Source organism: Oncorhynchus gorbuscha, linkage group LG15, assembly GCF_021184085.1.
Source record: "Oncorhynchus gorbuscha isolate QuinsamMale2020 ecotype Even-year linkage group LG15, OgorEven_v1.0, whole genome shotgun sequence".
Taxonomy (NCBI): domain Eukaryota; kingdom Metazoa; phylum Chordata; class Actinopteri; order Salmoniformes; family Salmonidae; genus Oncorhynchus; species Oncorhynchus gorbuscha.
Window position 1 is genome coordinate 16,624,170 of NC_060187.1, and position 25,000 is coordinate 16,649,169.

Genomic DNA, 25,000 nt, shown 5'->3' on the forward strand with positions numbered 1-25,000 from the left:
GTGTTGGGAGTGTATCAGTGTTGTGTTGGGAGTGGCATGTTGTTTGGGAGTGTAACAGTGTTGTGTTGGGAGTGTAACAGTGTTGTGTTGGGAGTGTATCAGTGTTGTGTTGGGAGTGGCATGGTGTGTGTTGGGAGTGTAACAGTGTTGTGTTGGGTTGGGAGTGTATCAGTGTTGTGTTGGGAGTGTAACAGTGTTGTGTTGGGAGTGTAACAGTGTTGTGTTGGGAGTGTATCAGTGTTGTGTTGGGAGTGGCAGTGTTGTTGTGTTGGGTGTTGGGAGTGTAACAGTGTTGTGTTGGGAGTGTATCAGTGTTGTGTTGGGAGTGTAACAGTGTTGTGTTGGGAGTGTAACAGTGTTGTGTTGGGAGTGTATCAGTGTTGTGTTGGGAGTGTAACAGTGTTGTGTTGGGAGTGTAACAGTGTTGTGTTGGGAGTGTATCAGTGTTGTGTTGGGAGTGTATCAGTGTTGTGTTGGGAGTGTAACAGTGTTGGGACAGTGTTGTGTTGGGAGTGTAACAGTGTTGTGTTGGGAGTGTACATTTGTTGGGAATCAGTGTTGTGTTGGGAGTGTAACAGTGTTGTGTTGGGAGTGTAACAGTGTTGTGTTGGGAGTGCAGTGTTGTGTTGGGAGTCAGAGTGACAGTGTTGTGTTGGGACAAATTGGTGGGATTCAGTGTTGTGTTGGGAGTGAACAGTGTTGTGTTGGGAGTCAGTGGAACAGCCACTGTTGGGAGTGTAATGTTGTGTTGGGAGTGCATCTGTTGTGTTGGGAGTGTAACAGTGTTGTGTTGGGAGTGTATCAGTGTTGTGTTGGGAGTGTAACAGTGTTGTGTTGGGAGTGTAACAGTGTTGTGTTGGGAGTGTAACAGTGTTGTGTTGGGAGTGTATCAGTGTTGTGTTGGGAGTGGCATGGTTGTGTTGGGAGTGTAACAGTGTTGTGTTGGGAGTGTAGTTGTGTTGGGAGTGTAACAGTCAGTGTTGTTCTGTTAGGAGTGTTCTGTTGGGAAACAGTGTTCTGTGTTGGGTTGGGAGTGTAACAGTGTTGTGGGAGTTGGCTCTGTTGGGAGTGTAACAGTGTTGTGTTGGGAGTGTAACAGTGTTGTTCTGTTGGGAGTGTAACAGTGTTGTGTTGGGAGTCTAACAGTGTTGTGTTGGGAGTGTAACAGTGTTCTGTTGGGAGTGCTAGACTAACAGTGCTTGTGTTGGGAGTGTGCTCTGTTGGGAGTCAACAGTGCTCTGTTGGGAGTCTAACAGTGTTGTGTTGGGAGTCTAACAGTGTTCTGTTGGGAGTGTGCTCTGTTGGGAGTCTAACAGTGTTGTGTTGGGAGTCTAACAGTGTTCTGTTGGGAGTCTAACAGTGTTCTGTTGGGGGTGTATCAGTGTTGTGTTGGGAGTGTATCAGTGTTGTGTTGGGAGTGTAACAGTGTTGTGTTGGGAGTGTAACAGTGTTGTGTTGGGAGTGTATCAGTGTTGTGTTGGGAGTGGCATGGTTGTGTTGGGAGTGTATCAGTGTTGTGTTGGGAGTGGCATGGTTGTGTTGGTGTTGGGAGTGTAACAGTGTTGTGTTGGGAGTGTATCAGTGTTGTGTTGGGAGTGTAACAGTGTTGTGTTGGGAGTGTATCAGTGTTGTGTTGGGAGTGTATCAGTGTTGTGTTGGGAGTGTATCAGTTGGGAGTGTAACAGTGTTGTGTTGGGAGTGTAACAGTGTTGTGTTGGGAGTGTATCAGTGTTGTGTTGGGAGTGTAACAGTGTTGTGTTGGGAGTGTATCAGTGTTGTGTTGGGAGTGGCATGGTTGTGTTGGGAGTGTAACAGTGTTGTGTTTCTGGGGAGTGTAACAGTGTTCTGTTGGGAGTGTAACAGTGGTTGTGTTGGGAGTGTAACAGTGTTGTGTTGGGAGTCTAACAGTGCTCTGTTGGGATCTAACAGTGTCTGTGTTGGGGAGTGTATCAGTGTTGTGTTGGGAGTCTAACAGTGTTCTGTTGGGAGACTAACAGTGCTCTGTTGGGGAGTGTAGCAGTAGTCAGTATAACAGTGTTCTGTTGGGAGTGTAGTCTAGTGTTCTGTTGGGAGTGTAGCAGTGTTCTGTTGGGAGTCTAACAGTGTGCTCTGTTGGGAGTGTATCAGTGTTGTGTTGGGAGTGTAACAGTGCTCTGTTGGGGAGTGTGTTGTGTTGGGAGTCAACAGTGTTCTGTGTTAACAGTGCTCTGTTGGGAGTCTAGTGTTGTGTTGGGAGTCTAACAGTGTTCTGTTGGGAGTGTTGGGAGTGTAACAGTGTTGTGTTGGGAGTGTATCAGTGTTGTGTTGGGAGTGTATCAGTGTTGTGTTGGGAGTGTATCAGTGTTGTGTTGGGAGTGTAACAGTGTTGTGTTGGGAGTGTAACAGTGTTGTGTTGGGAGTGTATCAGTGTTGTGTTGGGAGTGGCATGGTTGTGTTGGGAGTGTAACAGTGTTGTGTTGGGAGTGTAACAGTGTTGTGTTGGGAGTGTATCAGTGTTGTGTTGGGAGTGTAAACAGTGTTGTGTTGGGAGTGTAACAGTGTTGTGTTGGGAGTGTATCAGTGTTGTGTTGGGAGTGTGCATGGTTGTGTTTGGAGTGTAACAGTGTTGTGTTGGGAGTGTATCAGTGTTGTGTTGGGAGTGTAACAGTGTTGTGTTGGGAGTGTAACAGTGTTGTGTTGGGAGTGTATCAGTGTTGTGTTGGGAGTGTGCATGGTTGTGTTGGGAGTGTATCAGTGTTGTGTTGGGAGTGTGCATGGTTGTGTTGGGAGTGTAACAGTGTTGTGTTGGGAGTGTATCAGTGTTGTGTTGGGAGTGGTGTTGTGTTGGGAGTGTAACAGTGTTGTTGTGTTGGGAGTGTATCAGTGTTGTGTTGGGAGTGTAACAGTGTTGTGTTGGGAGTGTTGTGTTGGGAACAGTGTTGTGTTGGGAGTGTATCAGTGTTGTGTTGGGAGTGTAACAGTGTTGTGTTGGGAGTGTATCAGTGTTGTGTTGGGAGTGTATCAGTGGTTGTGTTGGGAGTGTAACAGTGTTGTGTTGGGAGTGGCATGGTTGTGTTGGGAGTGTAACAGTGTTGTGTTGGGAGTGTATCAGTGTTGTGTTGGGAGTTGTGTTGGGAGTGTATCAGTGTTGTGTTGGGAGTGTAACAGTGTTCTGTTGGGAGACTAACAGTGCTCTGTTGTGTTGGGAGTGTAACAGTGTTGTGTTGGGAGTGTAACAGTGTTGTGTTGGGAGTGTAGTAGTGTTGTGTTGGGAGTGTAACAGTGTTCTGTTGGGAGTGTTGTGTTGGGAGTATCAGTGTTGTGCTCTGTTTGTGTTGGGAGTGTAACAGTGTTGTGTTGGGAGTGTATCAGTGTTGTGTTGGGAGTGTAACAGTGTTCTGTTGGGAGTGTAACAGTGTTGTGTTGGGAGTGTAGCAGTGTTGCATGGTGTTGTGTTGGGAGTGTAACAGTGTTGTGTTGGGAGTGTAACAGTGTTGTGTTGGGAGTGTAACAGTGTTGTGTTGGGAGTGTATCAGTGTTGTGTTGGGAGTGTAACAGTGTTGTGTTGGGAGTGTAACAGTGTTGTGTTGGGAGTGTATCAGTGTTGTGTTGGGAGTGGCATGGCTGTGTTGGGAGTGTAACAGTGTTGTGTTGGGAGTGTAACAGTGTTGTGTTGGGAGTGTATCAGTGTTGTGTTGGGAGTGTAACAGTGTTGTGTTGGGAGTGTAACAGTGTTGTGTTGGGGAGTGTATCAGTGTTGTGTTCGGAGTGGCATGGTTGTGTTTGGAGTGTAACAGTGTTGTGTTGGGAGTGTATCAGTATTGTGTTGGGAGTGTAACAGTGTTGTGTTGGGAGTGTAACAGTGTTGTGTTGGGAGTGTAACAGTGTTGTGTTGGGAGTGTATCAGTGTTGTGTTGGGAGTGGCATGGTTGTGTTGGGAGTGTAACAGTGTTATGTTGGGAGTGTAACAGTGTTGTGTTGGGAGTGTATCAGTGTTGTGTTGGGAGTGTATCAGTGTTGTGTTGGGAGTCTAACAGTGTTCTGTTGGGAGACTAACAGTGCTCTGTTGGGAGTATAGCAGTGTTCTGTTGGGAGTGTAGCAGTGTTCTGTTGGGAGTGTAGCAGTGTTCTGTTGGGAGTCTAACAGTGCTCTGTTGGGAGTCTAACAGTGCTCTGTTGGGAGTCTAACAGTGCTCTGTTGGGAGTCTAACAGTGCTCTGTTGGGAGTGTAGCAGTGTTCTGTTGGGAGTCTAACAGTGTTCTGTTGGGAGTGTAGCAGTGTTCTGTTGGGAGTCTAACAGTGTTCTGTTGGGAGTCTAACAGTGCTCTGTTGGGAGTCTAACAGTGCTCTGTTGGGAGTCTAACAGTGCTCTGTTGGGAGTCTAACAGTGCTCTGTTGGGAGTCTAACAGTGTTGTGTTGGGAGTGTAACAGTGTTGTGTTGGGAGTGGCAAGGTTGTGTTGGGAGTGTAACAGTGTTGTGTTGGGAGTGTAACAGTGTTGTGTTGGGAGTGTAACAGTGTTGTGTTGGGAGTGTATCAGTGTTCTGTTGGGAGTGTCATGGTTGTGTTGGGAGTGTAAGAGTGTTGTGTTGGGAGTGTAACAGTGTTGTGTTGGGAGTGGCATGGTTGTGTTGGGAGTGTAACAGTGTTGTGTTGGGAGTGTATCAGTGTTCTGTTGGGAGTGTATCAGTGTTGTGTTGGGAGTGTATCAGTGTTCTGTTGTGAGACTAACAGTGTTGTGTTGGGAGTGTATCAGTGTTGTGTTGGGAGTGTATCAGTGTTCTGTTGTGAGACTAACAGTGTTGTGTTGGGAGTGTATCAGTGTTGTGTTGGGAGTGGCATGGTTGTGTTGGGAGTGTAACAGTGTTGTGTTGGGAGTGTATCAGTGTTGTGTTGGGAGTGGCATGGTTGTGTTGGGAGTGTAACAGTGTTGTGTTGGGAGTGTATCAGTGTTGTGTTGGGAGTGGCATGGTTGTGTTGGGAGTGTAACAGTGTTGTGTTGGGAGTGTATCAGTGTTGTGTTGGGAGTGGCATGGTTGTGTTGGGAGTGTAACAGTGTTGTGTTGGGAGTGTATCAGTGTTGTGTTGGGAGTGTAATAGTGTTGTGTTGGGAGTGTAACAGTGTTGTGTTGGGAGTGTATCAGTGTTGTGTTGGGAGTGTAATAGTGTTGTGTTGGGAGTGTAACAGTGTTGTGTTGGGAGTGTATCAGTGTTGTGTTGGGAGTGTAACAGTGTTACATTTACATATTACATTTAAGTCATTTAGCAGGCGCTCTCATCCAGAGCGACTTACAAATTGGTGCATTCACCTTATGACATCCAGTGGAACAGCCACTTTACAATAGTGCATCTAGTGTTGGGAGTGTAACAGTGTTGTGTTGGGAGTGTATCAGTGTTGTGTTGGGAGTGTAACAGTGTTGTGTTGGGAGTGTATCAGTGTTGTGTTGGGAGTGTAATAGTGTTGTGTTGGGAGTGTAACAGTGTTGTGTTGGGAGTGTATCAGTGTTGTGTTGGGAGTGTAATAGTGTTGTGTTGGGAGTGTAACAGTGTTGTGTTGGGAGTGTATCAGTGTTGTGTTGGGAGTGTAACAGTGTTACATTTACATATTACATTTAAGTCATTTAGCAGGCGCTCTCATCCAGAGCGACTTACAAATTGGTGCATTCACCTTATGACATCCAGTGGAACAGCCACTTTACAATAGTGCATCTAGTGTTGGGAGTGTAACAGTGTTGTGTTGGGAGTGTATCAGTGTTGTGTTGGGAGTGTAACAGTGTTGTGTTGGGAGTGTATCAGTGTTGTGTTGGGAGTGTATCAGTGTTGTGTTGGGAGTGTAACAGTGTTGTGTTGGGAGTGTAACAGTGTTGTGTTGGGAGTGTATCAGTGTTGTGTTGGGAGTGGCATGGTTGTGTTGGGGGTGTAACAGTGTTGTGTTGGGAGTGTATCAGTGTTGGAGTGTAACAGTGTTGTGTTGGGAGTGTAATAGTGTTGTGTTGGGAGTGTAACAGTGTTGTGTTGGGAGTGTAACAGTGTTGTGTTGGAAGTGTATCAGTGTTGTGTTGGGAGTGTATCAGTGTTGTGTTGGGAGTGGCATGGTTGTGTTGGGAGTGTAACAGTGTTGTGTTGGGAGTGTATCAGTGTTGTGTTGGGAGTGGCATGGTTGTGTTGGGAGTGTAACAGTGTTGTGTTGGGAGTGTATCAGTGTTGTGTTGGGAGTGTAATAGTGTTGTGTTGGGAGTGTAACAGTGTTGTGTTGGGAGTGTAACAGTGTTGTGTTGGGAGTGTATCAGTGTTGTGTTGGGAGTGTAATAGTGTTGTGTTGGGAGTGTAACAGTGTTCTGTTGGGAGTGTATCAGTGTTGTGTTGGGAGTGTAACAGTGTTGTGTTGGGAGTGTAACAGTGTTGTGTTGGGAGTGTATCAGTGTTGTGTTGGGAGTGTAACAGTGTTGTGTTGGGAGTGTATCAGTGTTGTGTTGGGAGTGTATCAGTGTTGTGTTGGGAGTGTAACAGTGTTGTGTTGGGAGTGTAACAGTGTTGTGTTGGGAGTGGCATGGTTGTGTTGGGAGTGTAACAGTGTTGTGTTGGGAGTGTATCAGTGTTGTGTTGGGAGTGGCATGGTTGTGTTGGGAGTGTAACAGTGTTGTGTTGGGAGTGTATCAGTGTTGTGTTGGGAGTGTAACAGTGTTGTGTTGGGAGTGTAACAGTGTTGTGTTAGGAGTGTATCAGTGTTGTGTTGGGAGTGTAACAGTGTTGTGTTGGGAGTGTAACAGTGTTGTGTTGGGAGTGTATCAGTGTTGTGTTGGGAGTGTAACAGTGTTGTGTTGGGAGTGTATCAGTGTTGTGTTGGGAGTGTAACAATGTTGTGTTGGGAGTGTATCAGTGTTGTGTTGGGAGCAGAGTATGTGAGTGGAGCATAGCTGCAGCAGATGGAGGAAGCGCTAACTTCACCAGCTCAGGACATGCCCGGCCCAGCATGCATGTGTAGTCTACTTGTGTGCTGCTACAGCTCCTTACTGTAGCTACTGTCATGGAGTTCACTAAATATTTCCATAAAGAAACTGTTAAAACACACAGGTGCTATATCAAGGTGAATTACAAAGATGAGATCCAAGAGCAAGAGAGGGAGTGTGGTGATGTAGAGTCCACAACTAAAGAAGAGAGGGAGTATGGTGATGTAGTCCACAACTAAAGAAGAGAGGGAGTGTGGTGATGTAGAGTCCACAACTAAAGAAGAGAGGGAGTGTGGTGATGTAGAGTCCACAACTAAAGAAGAGAGGGAGTGTGGTGATGTAGAGTCCACAACTAAAGAAGAGAGGGAGTGTGGTGATGTAGAGTCCACAACTAAAGAAGAGAGGGAGTGTGGTGATGTAGTGTCCACAACTAAAGAAGAGAGGGAGTGTGGTGATGTAGTGTCCACAACTAAAGAAGAGAGGGAGTGTGGTGATGTAGTGTCCACAACTAAAGAAGAGAGGGAGTGTGGTGATGTAGTGTCCACTACTAAAGAAAAGAGGGAGTGTGGTGATGTAGTGTCCACAACTAAAGAAGAGAGGGAGTGTGGTGATGTAGTGTCCACAACTAAAGAAGAGAGGGAGTGTGGTGATGTAGTGTCCACAACTAAAGAAGAGAGGGAGTGTGGTGATGTAGTGTCCACAACTAAAGAAGAGAGGGAGTGTGGTGATGTAGTGTCCACAACTAAAGAAGAGAGTGTGGTGAGTGTGGTGATGTAGAGTCCACAACTAAAGAAGAGAGGGAGTGTGGTGATGTAGTGTCCACAACTAAAGAATAGAGGGAGTGTGGTGATGTAGTGTCCACAACTAAAGAAGAGAGGGAGTGTGGTGATGTAGAGTCCACAACTAAAGAATAGAGGGAGTGTGGTGATGTAGAGTCCACAACTAAAGAAGAGAGGGAGTGTGGTGATGTAGAGTCCACAACTAAAGAATAGAGGGAGTGTGGTGATGTAGAGTCCACAACTAAAGAAGAGAGGGAGATGTGGTGATGTAGTAGAGTCCACAACTAAAGAAGAGAGGGAGTGTGGTGATGTAGAGTCCACAACTAAAGAATAGAGGGAGTGTGGTGATGTAGAGTCCACAACTAAAGAATAGAGGGAGTGTGGTGATGTAGAGTCCACAACTAAAGAATAGAGGGAGTGTGGTGATGTAGAGTCCACAACTAAAGAATAGAGGGAGTGTGGTGATGTAGAGTCCACAACTAAAGAATAGAGGGAGTGTGGTGATGTAGAGTCCACAACTAAAGAAGAGAGGGAGTAAAGAATAGAGGGAGTGTGGTGATGTAGAGTCCACAACTAAAGAATAGAGGGAGTGTGGTGATGTAGTCCACAACTAAAGAAGAGAGGGAGTGTGGTGATGTAGTCCACAACTAAAGAAGAGAGGGAGTGTGGTGATGTAGTGTCCACAACTAAAGAATAGAGGGAGTGTGGTGATGTAGAGTCCACAACTAAAGAAGAGAGGGAGTGTGGTGATGTAGTGTCCACAACTAAAGAAGAGAGGGAGTGTGGTGATGTAGAGTCCACAACTAAAGAATAGAGGGAGTGTGGTGATGTAGTGTCCACAACTAAAGAAGAGAGGGAGTGTGGTGATGTGGTGAGTGTCCACAACTAAAGAAGAGAGGGAGTGTGGTGATGTAGTGTCCACAACTAAAGAAGAGAGGGAGTGTGGTGATGTAGTGTCCACAACTAAAGAAGAGAGGGAGTGTGGTGATGTAGTGTCCACAACTAAAGAAGAGAGGGAGTGTGGTGATGTAGTGTCCACAACTAAAGAAGAGAGGGAGTGTGGTGATGTAGTGTCCACAACTAAAGAAGAGAGGGAGTGTGGTGATGTAGTGTCCACAACTAAAGAATAGAGGGAGTGTGGTGATGTAGTGTCCACAACTAAAGAAGAGAGGGAGTGTGGTGATGTAGTGTCCACAACTAAAGAAGAGAGGGAGTGTGGTGATGTAGTGTCCACAACTAAAGAAGAGAGGGAGTGTGGTGATGTAGTGTCCACAACTAAAGAAGAGAGGGAGTGTGGTGATGTAGTGTCCACAACTAAAGAAGAGAGGGAGTGTGGTGATGTAGAGTCCACAACTAAAGAAGAGAGGGAGTGTGGTGATGTAGTGTCCACAACTAAAGAAGAGAGGGAGTGTGGTGATGTAGTGTCCACAACTAAAGAAGAGAGGGAGTGTGGTGATGAAGAGAGGGAGTGTGGTGATGTGTCCACAACTAAAGAAGAGAGGGAGTGTGGTGATGTAGTGTCCACAACTAAAGAAGAGAGGGAGTGTGGTGATGTAGTGTCCACAACTAAAGAAGAGAGGGAGTGTGGTGATGTAGTGTCCACAACTAAAGAAGAGAGGGAGTGTGGTGATGTAGAGTCCACAACTAAAGAAGAGAGGGAGTGTGGTGATGTAGTGTCCACAACTAAAGAAGAGAGGGAGTGTGGTGATGTAGTGTCCACAACTAAAGAAGAGAGGGAGTGTGGTGATGTAGTGTCCACAACTAAAGAAGAGAGGGAGTGTGGTGATGTAGTGTCCACAACTAAAGAAGAGAGGGAGTGTGGTGATGTAGTGTCCACAACTAAAGAAGAGGGGAGTGTGGTGATGTAGTGTCCACAACTAAAGAAGAGGGGAGTGTGGTGATGTAGTGTCCACAACTAAAGAAGAGAGGGAGTGTGGTGATGTAGTGTCCACAACTAAAGAAGAGAGGGAGTGTGGTGATGTAGTGTCCACAACTAAAGAAGAGAGGGAGTGTGGTGATGTAGTGTCCACAACTAAAGAAGAGAGGGAGTGTGGTGATGTAGTGTCCACAACTAAAGAAGAGAGGGAGTGTGGTGATGTAGTGTCCACAACTAAAGAATAGAGGGAGTGTGGTGATGTAGAGTCCACAACTAAAGAAGAGAGGGAGTGTGGTGATGTAGTGTCCACAACTAAAGAAGAGAGGGAGTGTGGTGATGTAGTGTCCACAACTAAAGAAGAGAGGGAGTGTGGTGATGTAGTGTTCACAACAAAAGAATCATTGTGAAAAATGAAGAAAAACAATGGTGGTGATGGTGTACTTACTGCATGCACATGCTAAAAGAAAGGAAGGAGCTGGGTAGTGTCAGTATATACAGTTCAAGTCAGAAGTTTATATACACTAGGTTGGAGTCATTAAAACTTGTTTTTCAACTACTCCTTAAATGTATTGTACATTTTCCAACAATTGTTTACAGACAGATTGTTTCACTTATAATTCACTGTATCACAATTCCAGTGGGTCAGAAGTTTACATACACTAAGTTAACTGTGTCTTTAAACAGCTTGGAAAATTTCAGAAAATGATGCCATGGCTTTAGAAGCTTCTGATAGGGCAATTGAGATCATTTGAGTCAATTGGAGGTGTACCTTTGGATGTATTTCAAGGCACAGTGCCTCTTTGCTTGACTTCATGGGCAAATCAAAAGAAATCAGCCAAAAGACCTCAGAACCTCTGGTTCATCCTTGGGCACAATTTCCAAATGCCTGAAGGTACCAAGTTTATCTGTACAAACAATAGTGCGCAAGTATAAACACCATGGGACCACGCAGCAGACAAATTTGGGGGGATTTGATTGATTTTGGCACGTTCAAGGAGCTTTTCAGTTGTGATTGGGTTATTTGGCCTAATAATCAAAACACTTTTACACCTTTACAATTTTGAATAAGTTGTTATCAATACTTTTATACAACCAGAATCGTACAGGAAATAAGATAGCCCACATCAGGTCTCAATGTTCTGTGGAAACATTAAACCCCTTTGTCTACATCGTTCACAGTCTCAGCTTTAACATTTAGGCCTACCTATAGAAACATTTTTAAACAACTCTGCATCTCTGCCCAGCCTGGCGAGAGTGGCCCAAAGGGTGTTACACACCCCCAGTGGCTCTCCAAGTGAGGAGATGATACACTGCTGACCGGCTCTCCAGGCACCATCGCATGAGCCTGAAGCCACAGACTGGCCAAACTCGTGTTTCTAAAAACGAATTCAACATTTTTATTTAAAGGCACTAATAAGTCATTTTTCATTTAATGTTTATTTAATTTGAAGTAAGTCCAAGCCTATATGGGCAATTTATAGACTATAATGATTAAATACAACTATTGTGTCGCACTCGCAAATGCTTCACAATGTTTTTCTTTGTAGGCTATAGACTTGAAATAATACTATAGCCAAAATAATTCATTTTTGTTACTTATTTCTTAGGCTCCCTGTCTGGCTCCTGACCTATTTACAGTTTATATGCTGTTTAATATGACATGTAGCCAATTTGAAATGATTTGCGCTTCTTACTGTACGTTCACCTTTTCATGTTTATTCAAATACTTCTCATTCAAATCCATATGGTTTGGTTTCAATACTTCACAACTAAATGATAGGTCCAAGTAGTCACACAAAACTGGCTGCTGGTTAAATTGTGATTTTAATGAATGGGACGAATTTAGAGCAGCAGTTTTTTTCCAGTGAGTGTGGAGCGGTTTTTAATGGAGCGATTGGAAAGGACATGGAGCGCTGAGCGGGATTTCTAACAGCTCAACTACACTCACATGCTCTGGTTGGGAGTGTCACTGTTGTGATGAGTGTCACTGTTGTGTTGGGAGTGTCACTGTGGTTGTGAGTGTAACTGTTGTGTTGGAGAAGTGTCCTTTACTGATTTGTCACTCTCTGACCAGGTGTCTGTTCTCTCTTCCTTTTTGCTGGTCACAGAGACGTAGCCCGGTAAGTGTTCCTCCGTTCCGTTCCGTTCTGTTTCCCTGGGCTGGGGTAAATAAACACTTTTTGTCCCTCTGTGCTTCCTGTAACCTGCTGGGGGAGTGGAGAGGGGTGGGGTTGATTGCTGATGTGTCAGATCAGGAAAATATGGCTAAGAAGATACAGGTTTTGTCTTCTAAGTCCCTGGGTGAATCTCAGTCTTTCTTTGATTCCTTGTGTCCTCTCTCCTTGCCTTCTCTCTTCACCTTCCTCTTGACATTTTTTGAGGAGAGGATGGGAGGAGATGACGCAAGCAATCGAGGAAGGACTTTTGAGATTCACTCCATGTTGACAGATTTACCCTTTGATCTGTTAATTCAGACACACCTCAGCTGATCCCCTCCCTCCTTTCTCCTCCCTCTTTTCCTTCTTGTCGTTTCTCATTGAGAGTTATTTCATGCACTGTATCCTGACTAACAAGCATCACTCTCTGTCTTGGGCTCTCTCTTTCTCTCCTTTCCGCTCTCTCTCTCAATTTAAGGACTTTATTGGCATGATAAACATGTTTAAAATTGCCGAAACAAGTGAAATAGATGAACAAAAGTGAATAAAAAAAATAATTAACAGTAAACATTACACTCACAAAAGTGAAAAAAGAATTAAGACATTTCAAATGTCATATTATGTGCATATATTTAAAGTACAAAAGGGAAAATAAATGAACATAAATATAGGTTGTATTTACAATGGTGTTTGTTCTTCACTGGTTGCCCTTTTCTTGTGGCAACAGGTCACAAATCTTGCTGCTGTGGTGGCACACTGTGGTATTTCACCCAATAGATATGGAAGTTAATCAAAATTGGATTTGTTTTTAAAATTCTTTGTGGGTCTGTGTAATCCCATTTTAGTTATTGTCTCTACCTCTGGGTTTCTCTCTACCTCTGGGTTTCTCTCTACCTCTGGGTTTCTCTCTACCTCTGGGTTTCTCTCTACCTCTGGGTTTCTCTCTACCTCTGGGTTTCTCTCGGTCTCTACCTCTGGGTTTCTCTCGGTCTCTACCTCTGGGTTTCTCTCGGTCTCTACCTCTGGGTTTCTCTCGGTCTCTACCTCTGGGTTTCTCTCGGTCTCTACCTCTGGGTTTCTGAATCTCTCACTTTGTCATTATGCAGTCTCATCTGTCTCTCCTCAATGCAGACCCAAACTGTTACAGACCAATATCCATACTGCCCTGCCTTTCTAAAGTCTTCGAAATCCAAGTTAATAAACAGATCACAGACCATTTAGAATCTGTTGAAGGAATTCTAAATTCCTCTGTGTTATTTCCCAATCAGAATTCAATACTCTGTCAATGCATTCGAAGGGTTTGTAAGACCCTATATTTTTATAAGAATGGACAGAGCCCCAGTCAGGTAACAGCGTTTAATTCAAGAGAGTACTGGGTACATACACATTTTTCCACAGGTTATAAACTGAAAATGACATCAGCGTTTTCTAAATGTTCTCTCTCTTCATGACACTAGTAGAAAGGCCCTATAGTTCTCAAGCCTTCCCTCCTCGCCTGAAGCCAAGTTCAGTCAGAGTAGATAGTTCATTCATTTGTACCAAGGCACTGTTCTAAACTCCTAACTATATTATATACAATTGGGAATGGGAGCAAGAGAGAAAATTCATACAGTGCCTTGCGAAAGTATTCGGCCCCCTTGAACGTTGCGACCTTTTGCCACATTGCAGGCTTCAAACATAAAGATATAAAACTGTATTTTTTTGTGAAGAATCAACAACAAGTGGGACACAATCATGAAGTGGAACGACATGTATTGGATATTTCAAACTTTTTTAACAAATCAAAAACTGAAAAATTGGGCGTGCAAAATTATTCAGCCCCTTTACTTTCAGTGCAGCAAACTCTCTCCAGAAGTTCAGTGAGGTTCTCTGAATGATCCAATGTTGACCTAAATGACTAATGATGATAAATACAATCCACCTGTGTGTAATCAAGTCTCCGTATAAATGCACCTGCACTGTGATAGTCTCAGAGGTCCGTTAAAAGCGCAGAGAGCATCATGAAGAACAAGGAACACACCAGGCAGGTCCGAGATACTGTTGTGAAGAAGTTTAAAGCCGGATTTGGATACAAAAATATTTCCCAAGCTTTAAACATCCCAAGGAACACTGTGCAAGCGATAATATTGAAATGGAAGGAGTATCAGACCACTGCAAATCTACCAAGACCTGGCCGTCCCTCTAAACTTTCAGCTCATACAAGGAGAAGACTGATCAGAGATGCAGCCAAGAGGCCCATGATCACTCTGGATGAACTCCAGAGATCTACAGCTGAGGTGGGAGACTCTGTCCATAGGACAACAATCAGTCGTATATTGCACAAATCTGGCCTTTATGGAAGAGTGGAAAGAAGAAAGCCATTTCTTAAATATATCCATAAAAAGTGTCGTTTAACGTTTGCCACAAGCCACCTGGGAGACACACCAAACATATGGAAGAAGGTGCTCTGGTCAGATGAAACCAAAATTGAACTTTTTGGCAACAATGCAAAACGTTATGTTTGGCGTAAAAGCCATCCCCACTGTCAAACATGGTGGTGGCAGCATCATGGTTTGGGCCTGCTTTTCTTCAGCAGGGACAGGGAAGATGGTTAAAATTGATGGGAAGATGGATGGAGCCAAATACTGGACCATTCTGGAAGAAAACCTGATGGAGTCTGCAAAAGACCTGAGACTGGGACGGAGATTTGTCTTCCAACAAGACAATGATCCAAAACATAAAGCAAAATCTACAATGGAATGGTTAAAAAATAAACATATCCAGGTGTTAGAATGGCCAAGTCAAAGTCCAGACCTGAATCCAATCGAGAATCTGTGGAAAGAACTGAAAACTGCTGTTCACAAATGCTCTCCATCCAACCTCACTGAGCTCGAGCTGTTTTACAAGGAGGAATGGGAAAATATTTCAGTCTCTCGATGTGCAAAACTGATAGACATACCCCAAGCGACTTACAGCTGTAATCGCAGCAAAAGGTGGCGCTACAAAGTATTAACTTAAGGGGGCTGAATAATTTTGCACGGCCAATTTCAGTTTGATTTGTTAAAAAAGTTTGAAATATCCAATAAATATTGTTCCACTTCATGATTGTGTCCCACTTGTTTATTCACAAAAAAAATACACTTTTATATCTTTATGTTTGAAGCCTGAAATGTGGCAAAAGGTCAAAGTTCAAGGGGGCGAATACTTTCGCAAGGCACTGTATATGTACAGTACATAATAGCATTTGGACTAGTCAGTCCTGATTGAAATGTATACATAATTAGTCATCATTGATAAAATTCCCTTAACAGAATCCCACCATACCTTCTCCGCTGTGTAATCCGGCTTCCGAGCCGGTCACGGGTGCACCTCAGCCACGCTCAAGGTACTAAACGATATCATAACCGCCATCGATAAAAGACAGTACTGTGCAGCAGTCTTCATCGACCTGGCCAAGGCTTTCGACTCTGTCAATCACTGTATTCTTATCGGCAGACTCAATAGCCTTGGTTTTTCTAATGACTGCCTTGTCTGGTTCAACAACTACTTTGCAGACAGAGTTCAGTGTGTCAAATCGGAGAGCATGTTGTCCGGACCTCTGGCAGTCTCTATGGGAGCTAACCACAGGGTTCAATTCTCGGGCTCAACTCTTTTCTCTGTATATATCAACGATATCGCTCTTGCTGCGGGCGATTCCCTGATCCACCTCTACTCAGACGACACCATTCTGTATACTTCTGGCCCTTCCTGGGACACTGTGCTAACTACCCTCCAAGCGAGATTCAATGGCATACAACACTCCTTCCATGGCCTCCAACTGCTCTTAAACACGCATCCGCCCGCCCGACTAACATCACCACCCTGGACGGTTCTATAAACTATAAATACCTAGGTGTCTGACTAGACTGTAAACTCTCCTTCCATGGCCTCCAACTGCTCTTAAACACGCATCCGCCCGCCCGACTAACATCACCACCCTGGACGGTTCTATAAACTATAAATACCTAGGTGTCTGACTAGACTGTAAACTCTCCTTCCCGACTCATATTAAACATCTCCAATAAAAAATCTAATCTAGAATCGTCTTTCTATTTCGCAACAAAGCCTCCTTAACTCACTCCGCCAAACTTACCCTAGTAAAACTGACTATCCTACCGATCCTCGACTTCGGCAATGTCATTTACAAAATAGCCTCCAACACTCTACTCAACAAATTGGATGCAGTCTATCACAGTGCCATCCGTTTTGTTACCAAATCACCTTATACCACCCACCACTGCGACCTGTATGCTCTAGTCGGCTGGCACTCGCTATATATTCGTCGACAGACCCACTGGCTCCAGGTCATCTATAAATCTTTGCTAGGTAAAGCTCCGCCTTATCTCAGTTCACTGGTCACGATAACAACACCCACCCGTGGCACACGTTCCAGCAGGTATATCTCACTGATCATCCCCAAAGCCAACACCTCATTTGGTCATCTTCCCTTCCAGTTCTCTGCTGCCATTGACTGGAACGAATTGCAAAAATCGCTGAAGTTGGAGACTTTTATTTCCCTCGCGAACTTTAAACATCAACTATCTGAGCAGCTAACCGATCACTGCAGCTGTACATAGTCCATCTGTAAATAGCCCACCCAATCTACTTACCTCATCCCCATGTTTTTATTTTATTTACTTTTCTGCTCTTTTGCACACCAGTATCTCTACTTGCACATCATCATCTGCTCATTTATCACTCCAGTGTTAATCTGCTAAATTGTAATTATTCGCTCCTATGGCCTATTTATTGCCTACCTCCTCATGACTTTTGCACACACTGTATATAGCCTTTCTTCTTTCTATTGTGTCATTGATTAGTTTCTTGTTTTCTCCATGTGTAACTCTGTGTTTGTGTCACACTGCTATGCTTTATCTTGGCCAGGTCGCAGTTGCAAATAAGAACTTGTTCTCAACTAGTCTACCTGGTTAAATAAAGGTGAAATAAATACAAATTAATTAAAAATGCTGTGCAGGTTGTGCAATGTCTTGGGCTTACATGAGGCTTTAAAGACCTACCTTTTCTGTTTCTGACCGTGTTCTGTGCCTATTGAGACTCATGCTAGAAAGCTGTAGAATGGATTCTAATGGCTATTATACAATTATCAAATATTAATTGAATTAATGTAACTGCATTTTGTGTCATTTTCAGCAACAAGCAATATTCTACACTCCCTTCCATGCAGAAATGTGCATTGTTTTATTTATTTAAAAAAACGTGTCAGCTCGTAAGTCCTAAGGCCGATAGCTACTAGATTGTTCCACAGTATTTCTGAGTGAATAGGCCTAATATTAGTCATCCACTTCCCCGTGGAGACAGGGCAACCAATGGTCTCATCCGATTAGCTCATTCTAAGGTTATAGAGACCATCTTCTGACCTTCGCTAGTAGACAGGCTCCCGCCTGGAATTACTGTATGTAATGTGAACATTCAACATGATGTTACTCATGGATTTTAAACCCCTTTAATATTTCCATATAAGCCATTTTATGTTGTCTTTTTACAAATGTATGTTTTTATTACAGGGGTTGATGAACAAGGACTGTAGTAAGTATCTAAGATTTCTTATCTTGTTTTTGTTGTCGCTTTCGCTAAACGCTTCGGTTAGGAAAAAAAACAAGTAATTGACTAGTTTCTGTTTTAGTGTGTGTGAGGCAGTTGAGGTGAATGTCTGTGAATGAATCTCTCCTCAGGTGAAGAGATACAGGTAGCTCGGCCAAGACGTTCTGCACCCATTGCAGCCCCCACCTTAGCAGCCCCGGTGCTACAAGCCCCCAGGTACGTCTCTATCTGTTCCCTTTTCATCTGTCAGCTACGCCCACACCCCTCCCCAATGCCCCAACCCCCAGGTACATCACTGTCTGTCCCCTTTTCATCTGTCAGCTACACCCACACCCCTCCCGAATGCCCCTCCCCCCAGGTACATCACTGTCTGTCCCCTTTTCATCTGTCAGCTACGCCCACACCCCTCCCCAATGCCCCTCCCCCAGGTACATCACTGTCTGTCCCCTTTTCATCTGTCAGCTACACCCACACCCCTCCCCAATGCCCCTCCCCCAGGTATATCACTGCCTGTCCCCTTTTCATCTGTCAGCTACACACACACCGCCCCAATGCCCCTCCCCCAGGTACATCACTGTCTGTCCCCTTTTCATCTGTCAGCTATGCCCACACCCCTCCCCCTGCCCAATGCCCCTCCCCCAGGTACATCACTGTCTGTCCCCTTTTCATCTGTCAGCTATGCCCTCCCCCTCCCCAATGCCCCTCCCCCAGGTACATCACTGTCTGTCCCCTTTTCATCTGTCAGCTACACCCACACCCCTCCCCAATGCCCCAACCCCCAGGTACATCACTGTCTGTCCCCTTTTCATCTGTCAGCTACGCCCACGCCCCTCCCCAATGCCCCTCCCCCAGGTACATCACTGTCTGTCCCCTTTTCATCTGTCAGCTACACCCACACCCCTTCCCAATGCCCCAACCCCCAGGTACATCACTGTCTGTCCCCTTTTCATCTGTCAGCTACGCCCACACCCCTCCCCAATTCCCCAACCCCCAGGTACATCACTGTCTGTCCCCTTTTCATCTGTCAGCTATGCCCACACCCCTCCCCTCCCCAATGCCCCTCCCCCAGGTACATCACTGTCTGTTCCCTTTTCATCTGTCAGCTATGCCCTCCCCTCCCCCAATGCCCCTCCCCCAGGTACATCACTGTCTGTCCCCTTTTCATCTGTCAGCTACACCCACACCCCTCCCCAATGCCCCAACCCCCAGGTACATCACTGTCTGTCCCCTTTTCATCTGTCAGCTACGCCCACGCCCCTCCCCAATGCCCCTCCCCCAGGTACATCACTGTCTGTCCCCTTTTCATCTGTCAGCTACACCCACACCCCTCCCCAATGCCCCTCCCCCAGGTACATCACTGTCTGTCCCCTTTTCATCTGTCAGCTACACAGACACCGCCCCAATGCCCCTCCCCCAGGTACATCACTGCATGTCCCCTTTTCATCTGTCAGCTACACACACACCGCCCCAATGCCCCTCCCCCCAGGTACATCACTGTCTGTCCCCTTTTCATCTGTCAGCTACGCCCACACCCCTCCCCAATTCCCCAACCCCCAGGTACATCACTGTCTGTCCCCTTTTCATCTGTCAGCTACACCCACCCCTCCCCAATCCCCAACCCCCAGGTACATCACTGCCCCAACCCCCCCCTCCCCAATGCCCCAACCCCCAGGTACATCACTGTCTGTCCCCTTTTCATCTGTCAGCTACACCCACAATGCCCCAACCCCAGGTCCCCAATCTGCCCCAACCCCCCCCAGGTACATCACTGTCTGTCCCCTTTTCATCTGTCAGCTACACCCACACCCCTCCCCAATGCCCCAACCCCCAGGTACATCACTGTCTGTCCCCTTTTCATCTGTCAGCTACACCCACACCCCTCCCCAATGCCCCAACCCCCAGGTACATCACTGTCTGTCCCCTTTTCATCTGTCAGCTACACCCACACCCCTCCCCAATGCCCCAATCCCCAGGTACATCACTGTCTGTCCCCTTTTCATCTGTCAGCTACACCCACACCCCCCCCCCAGGTACATCACCGTCTGTCCCCCACTGACCTGTCACAGACTCGCCCCAGGGCCCCAACCCCCAGGTACATCACCGTCTGTCCCCCACTGACCTGTCACAGACTCGCCCCAGGGCTCAGTACTGTTACTCCTTGTATATAACCTCATTATTGTTTTTATTGTGTTACTATTTGCTTTTTTTTAGCAAATATTTGTCTTAATTTTTAACTGCATTGTTGGGAATGGGCTCGTACTGTAAGTAAGCGTTTCAATGTAAAGTCTACAGTACCTGTTGTATTCAGAAAATGTGACCAATAAAATAAAAATCAGACCTCTGCACTTTCATTAACCTCTGACTTCCAATCTCATGACTACTCAACAATCACTGATTTAGTAACGTTAAGTTAAAGACTGATTGTTACGAATCCCTTTTGGCCCGACAGTCTAGGGGGGATGGAAATGAGACCCGTAACATAACTCAAGCAAATTATAATAGTGACTAAGTAAAAGTGAGAATGAAATAACCACGACAACTGAAATCTACCGTCAAACTCAAGGTTTATTTGAAAACACACGGTAATGGGGGGAGCAGGAAAAGGGGCTGAGGTAGACCCAAGGAAAGAAATAAGTATTCAAAAACACCCCTAAGCTAGACTAGCCTACTTTAACAACAGCTAACTAACCAAAAATACAGTGGGTGGTCCACCCAGTTCTAACTAGTGTATTTAACAAAGTTTACCTACGGGTAGTGTATGCCCATGGGCGACTTGTCTTGGTTCCCCCTTTTCCCACCAGCAAACACCATAACCAAAACCAATACTCACAGGTGATGAAAGTACTATGAAGGTGCTCAAACAAAAGAGAGGTTAATACACAAAGAGAGAGTGAAACACAGAGACCTACAGACATGGCATTTACAGACAGATTGAGCTCTAGAACAAACAAATGATGGGGTTTTTAAACCAAGGGAAAGGAACTGTGATTGGGTAGGAAACAGGAGGAGGTGTGTCGTCTGATTGATGATTGGATTGGTGACTGATTGGGGAGTGATGATTTTCACCTGTGAGGGGAGAAGGAGAGAAAAGAACACAGGATACACACACACACACACAGACACAGGATACCTATATCCGTAACACTGATACAGCCCCTTTCTTCCCTCGTGACATGAATACATCTCCTGTTGTAGTATCCTGAGTGAGGTGACTGAAGTGTCTGTGGAAGTCTCTGTGTTAGTGTGATGGTTTGACTCACCCTGCTGTCCCATTACATTTACATTTAAGTCATTTAGCAGACGCTCTTATCCAGAGCGACTTACAAATTGGTGCATTCACCTTATGACATCCAGTGGAACAGTCACTTTACAATAGTGCATCTAAATCTTAAAGGGGGGGGGTGAGAGGGATTACTTATCCTATCCTAGGTATTCCTTAAAGAGGTGGGGTTTCAGGTGTCTCCGGAAGGTGGTGATTGATTCCGCTGTCCTGGCGTCGTGAGGGAGTTTGTTCCACCATTGGGGGGGCCAGAGCAGCGAACAGTTTTGACTGGGCTGAGCGAGAGCTGTACTTCCTCAGTGGTAGGGAGGCGAGCAGGCCAGAGGTGGATGAACGCAGTGCCCTTGTTTGGGTGTAGGGCCTGATCAGAGCCTGGAGGTACTGAGGTGCCGTTCCCCTCACAGCTCCGTAGGCAAGCACCATGGTCTTGTAGCGGATGCGAGCTTCAACTGGAAGCCAGTGGAGAGAGCGGAGGAGCGGGGTGACGTGAGAGAACTTGGGAAGGTTGAACACCAGACGGGCTGCGGCGTTCTGGATGAGTTGTAGGGGTTTAATGGCACAGGCAGGGAGCCCAGCCAACAGCGAGTTGCAGTAATCCAGACGGGAGATGACAAGTGCCTGGATTAGGACCTGCACCGCTTCCTGTGTGAGGCAGGGTCGTACTCTGCGGATGTTGTAGAGCATGAACCTACAGGAACGGGCCACCGCCTTGATGTTAGTTGAGAACGACAGGGTGTTGTCCAGGATCACGCCAAGGTTCTTAGCGCTCTGGGAGGAGGACACAATGGAGTTGTCAACCGTGATGGCGAGATCATGGAACGGGCAGTCCTTCCCCGGGAGGAAGAGCAGCTCCGTCTTGCAGAGGTTCAGCATGAGGTGGTGATCCGTCATCCACACTGATATGCCTGCCAGACATGCAGAGATGCGATTCGCCACCTGGTCATCAGAAGGGGGAAAGGAGAAGATTAATTGTGTGTCGTTTGCATAGCAATGATAGGAGAGACTATGTGAGGTTATGACAGAGCCAAGTGACTTGGTGTATAGCGAGAATAGGAGAGGGCCTAGAACAGAGCCCTGGGGGACACCAGTGGTGAGAGCGTGTGGTGAGGAGACAGATTCTCGCCACGCCACCTGGTAGGAGCGACCTGTCAGGTAGGACGCAATCCAAGCGTGGGCCGCGCCAGAGATGCCCAACTCGGAGAGGGTGGAGAGGAGGATCTGATGGTTCACAGTATCGAAGGCAGCCGATAGATCTAGAAGGATGAGAGCAGAGGAGAGAGAGTTAGCTTTAGCAGTGCGGAGCGCCTCCGTGATACAGAGGAGAGCAGTCTCAGTTGAATGACTAGTCTTGAAACCTGACTGATTTGGATCAAGAAGGTCATTCAGAGAGAGATAGCGGGAGAGCTGGCCAAGGACGGCACGTTCAAGAGTTTTGGAGAGAAAAGAAAGAAGGGATACTGGTCTGTAGTTGTTGACATCGGAGGGATCGAGTGTAGGTTTTTTCAGGAGGGGTGCAACTCTCGCTCTCTTGAAGACGGAAGGGACGTAGCCAGCGGTCAGGGATGAGTTGATGAGCGAGGTGAGGTAAGGGAGAAGGTCTCCGGAAATGGTCTGGAGAAGAGAGGAGGGGATAGGGTGAAGCGGGCAGGTTGTTGGGCGGCCGGCCGTCACAAGACGCGAGATTTCATCTGGAGAGAGAGGGGAGAAAGAGGTCAGAGCACAGGGTAGGGCAGTGTGAGCAGAACCAGCAGTGTCGTTTGACTTAGCAAACGAGGATCGGATGTCGTCGACCTTCTTTTCAAAATGGTTGACGAAGTCATCTGCAGAGAGGGGGGGGGGCGGAGGATTCAGGAGGGAGGAGAAGGTGGCAAAGAGCTTCCTAGGGTTAGAGGCAGATGCTTGGAATTTAGAGTGGTAGAAAATGGCTTTAGCAGCAGAGACAGAGGAGGAAAATGTAGAGAGGAGGGAGTGAAAGGATGCCAGGTCCGCAGGGAGGCGAATTTTCCTCCATTTCCGCTCGGCTGCCCGGAGCCCTGTTCTGTGAGCTCGCAATGAGTCATCGAGCCACGGAGCGGGAGGGGAGGACCGAGCCGGCCTGGAGGATAGGGGACATAGAGAGTCAAAGGATGCAGAGAGGGAGGAGAGAAGGGTTGAGGAGGCAGAATCAGGAGATAGGTTGGAGAAGGTTTGAGCAGAGGGAAGAGATGATAGGATGGAAGAGGAGAGAGTAGCGGGGGAGAGAGTGCGAAGGTTGGGACGGAGCGATACCATCCGAGTAGGGGCAGTGTGGGAGGTGTTGGATGAGAGCGAGAGGGAAAAGGATACAAGGTAGTGGTCGGAGACTTGGAGAGGAGTTGCAATGAGGTTAGTGGAAGAACAGCATCTAGTAAAGATGAGGTCGAGCGTATTGCCTGCCTTGTGAGTAGGGGGGAAGGTGAGAGGGTGAGGTCAAAAGAGGAGAGGAGTGGAAAGAAGGAGGCAGAGAGGAATGAGTCAAAGGTAGACGTGGGGAGGTTAAAGTCGCCCAGAACTGTGAGAGGTGAGCCATCCTCAGGAAAGGAGCTTATCAAGGCATCAAGCTCATTGATGAACTCTCCGAGGGAACCTGGAGGGCGATAAATGATAAGGATGTTAAGCTTGAAAGGGCTGGTAACTGTGACAGCATGGAATTCAAAGGAGGCGATAGACAGATGGGTAAGGGGAGAAAGAGAGAATGACCACCTGGGAGAGATGAGGATCCCGGTGCCACCACCCCGCTGACCAGAGGCTCTCGGGGTGTGCTAGAACACGTGGGCGGACGAAGAGAGACCAGTAGGAGTAGCAGTGTTGTCTGTGGTGATCCATGTTTCCGTCAGTGCCAAGAAGTCGAGGGACTGGAGGGAGGCATAGGCTGAGATGAACTCTGCCTTGTTGGCCGCAGATCGGCAGTTCCAGAGGCTACCGGAGACCTGGAACTCCACGTGGGTCGTGCGCGCTGGGACCACCAGATTAGGGTGGCCGCGGCCACGCGGTGTGGAGCGTTTGTATGGTCTGTGCAGAGAGGAGAGAACAGGGATAGACAGACACATAGTTGACAGGCTACAGATGAGGCTACGCTAATGCAAAGGAGATTGGAATGACAAGTGGACTACACTTCTCGAATGTTCAGAAAGTTAAGCTTACGTAGCAAGAATCTTATTGACTAAAATGATTAAAATGATACAGTACTGCTGAAGTAGGCTAGCTGGCAGTGGGTGCGTTGTTGACACTACACTAATCAAGTCGTTCCGTTGAGTGTAATAGTTTCGACAGTGCTGCTATTCGGGGTTAGCTGGCTAGCTAGCAGTGTTGATTACGTTACGTTGCGTTAAAAGAACGACAATAGCTGGCTAGCTAACCTAGAAAATCGCTCTAGACTACACAATTATCTTTGATACAAAGACGGCTATGTAGCTAGTTATGTAGCTAGCTACGATCAAACAAATCAAACCGTTGTACTGTAATGAAATGAAATGAAAATGTGATACTACCTGTAAATGCGACCGGGTTGTTGAGTTCTATTCAGAAGACGTTGGCTAGCTGTTGGCTAGCTAGCAGAGTCTCCTACGTTAAGGACGACAAATAGCTGGCTAGCTAACCTCGGTAAATTAAGATAATCACTCTAAGACTACACACTCTAAACTACACAATTATCTTGGATACGAAGACAGCAAAGACAGCTATGTAGCTAGCTAACACTACACTAATCAAGTCGTTCAGTTGAGTGTAATAGTTTCTACAGTGCAGCTAATCGGTGGACGTTAGCTAGCTGGCTAGCTGCTGGGCAGAGCAGTGAAGACTACGTTAGGACGGCGAAATACGATAATTACGCAATTATCTTTGATACAAAGACGGCTATGTAGCTAGCTAAGAAGAAATTGCTAAGATTAGACAAATCAAACCGTTGTGCTATAATGAAATGTAATGAAATGTAATGAAAAAGTTATACTACCTGCGGAGCGAAGTGCCGATGCGACCGCTCGCTCCAACCCGGAAGTACCCGGTCCCATCTCCCTGTGTTGAGTGAGCCGACTGAAGCGTGTCTGTGATAGTCTCTGTGATGGTCTGACTAACCCTATCTGTCACTTCTTATCTCCCTCCACTCCCTCGGTCGTACCAGACGATTCTACGGCCTACTAACCCTATCTGTCTGTCATGCTCTCTATCTCCCTCCCAGAAGTAAGAAATCCCCAGCAGTACCACTACCAGAGAAGGAACCAGCCCCAGTACCAGCCCCAGTACCAGACCCAGCCCCAGTACCAGACCCAGCCCCAGTACCAGCCTCAGTACCAGCCCCAGTACCAGCGCCAGCACCAGTACCAGCCCCAGTATCAGCCTCAGTACCAGCCCCAGTACCAGCCCCAGTACCAGAGGACGCTAC

The 25,000-nt window shown here is 46.4% G+C and overlaps 1 pseudogene; it reads left to right on the forward strand.

The window, feature by feature from the left end:
* Nucleotides 1–11,175: 11,175 nt before the first annotated feature.
* The window catches only part of LOC123996469, a 35,484-nt pseudogene continuing 21,659 nt past the window's right edge, over nucleotides 11,176–25,000 (forward strand).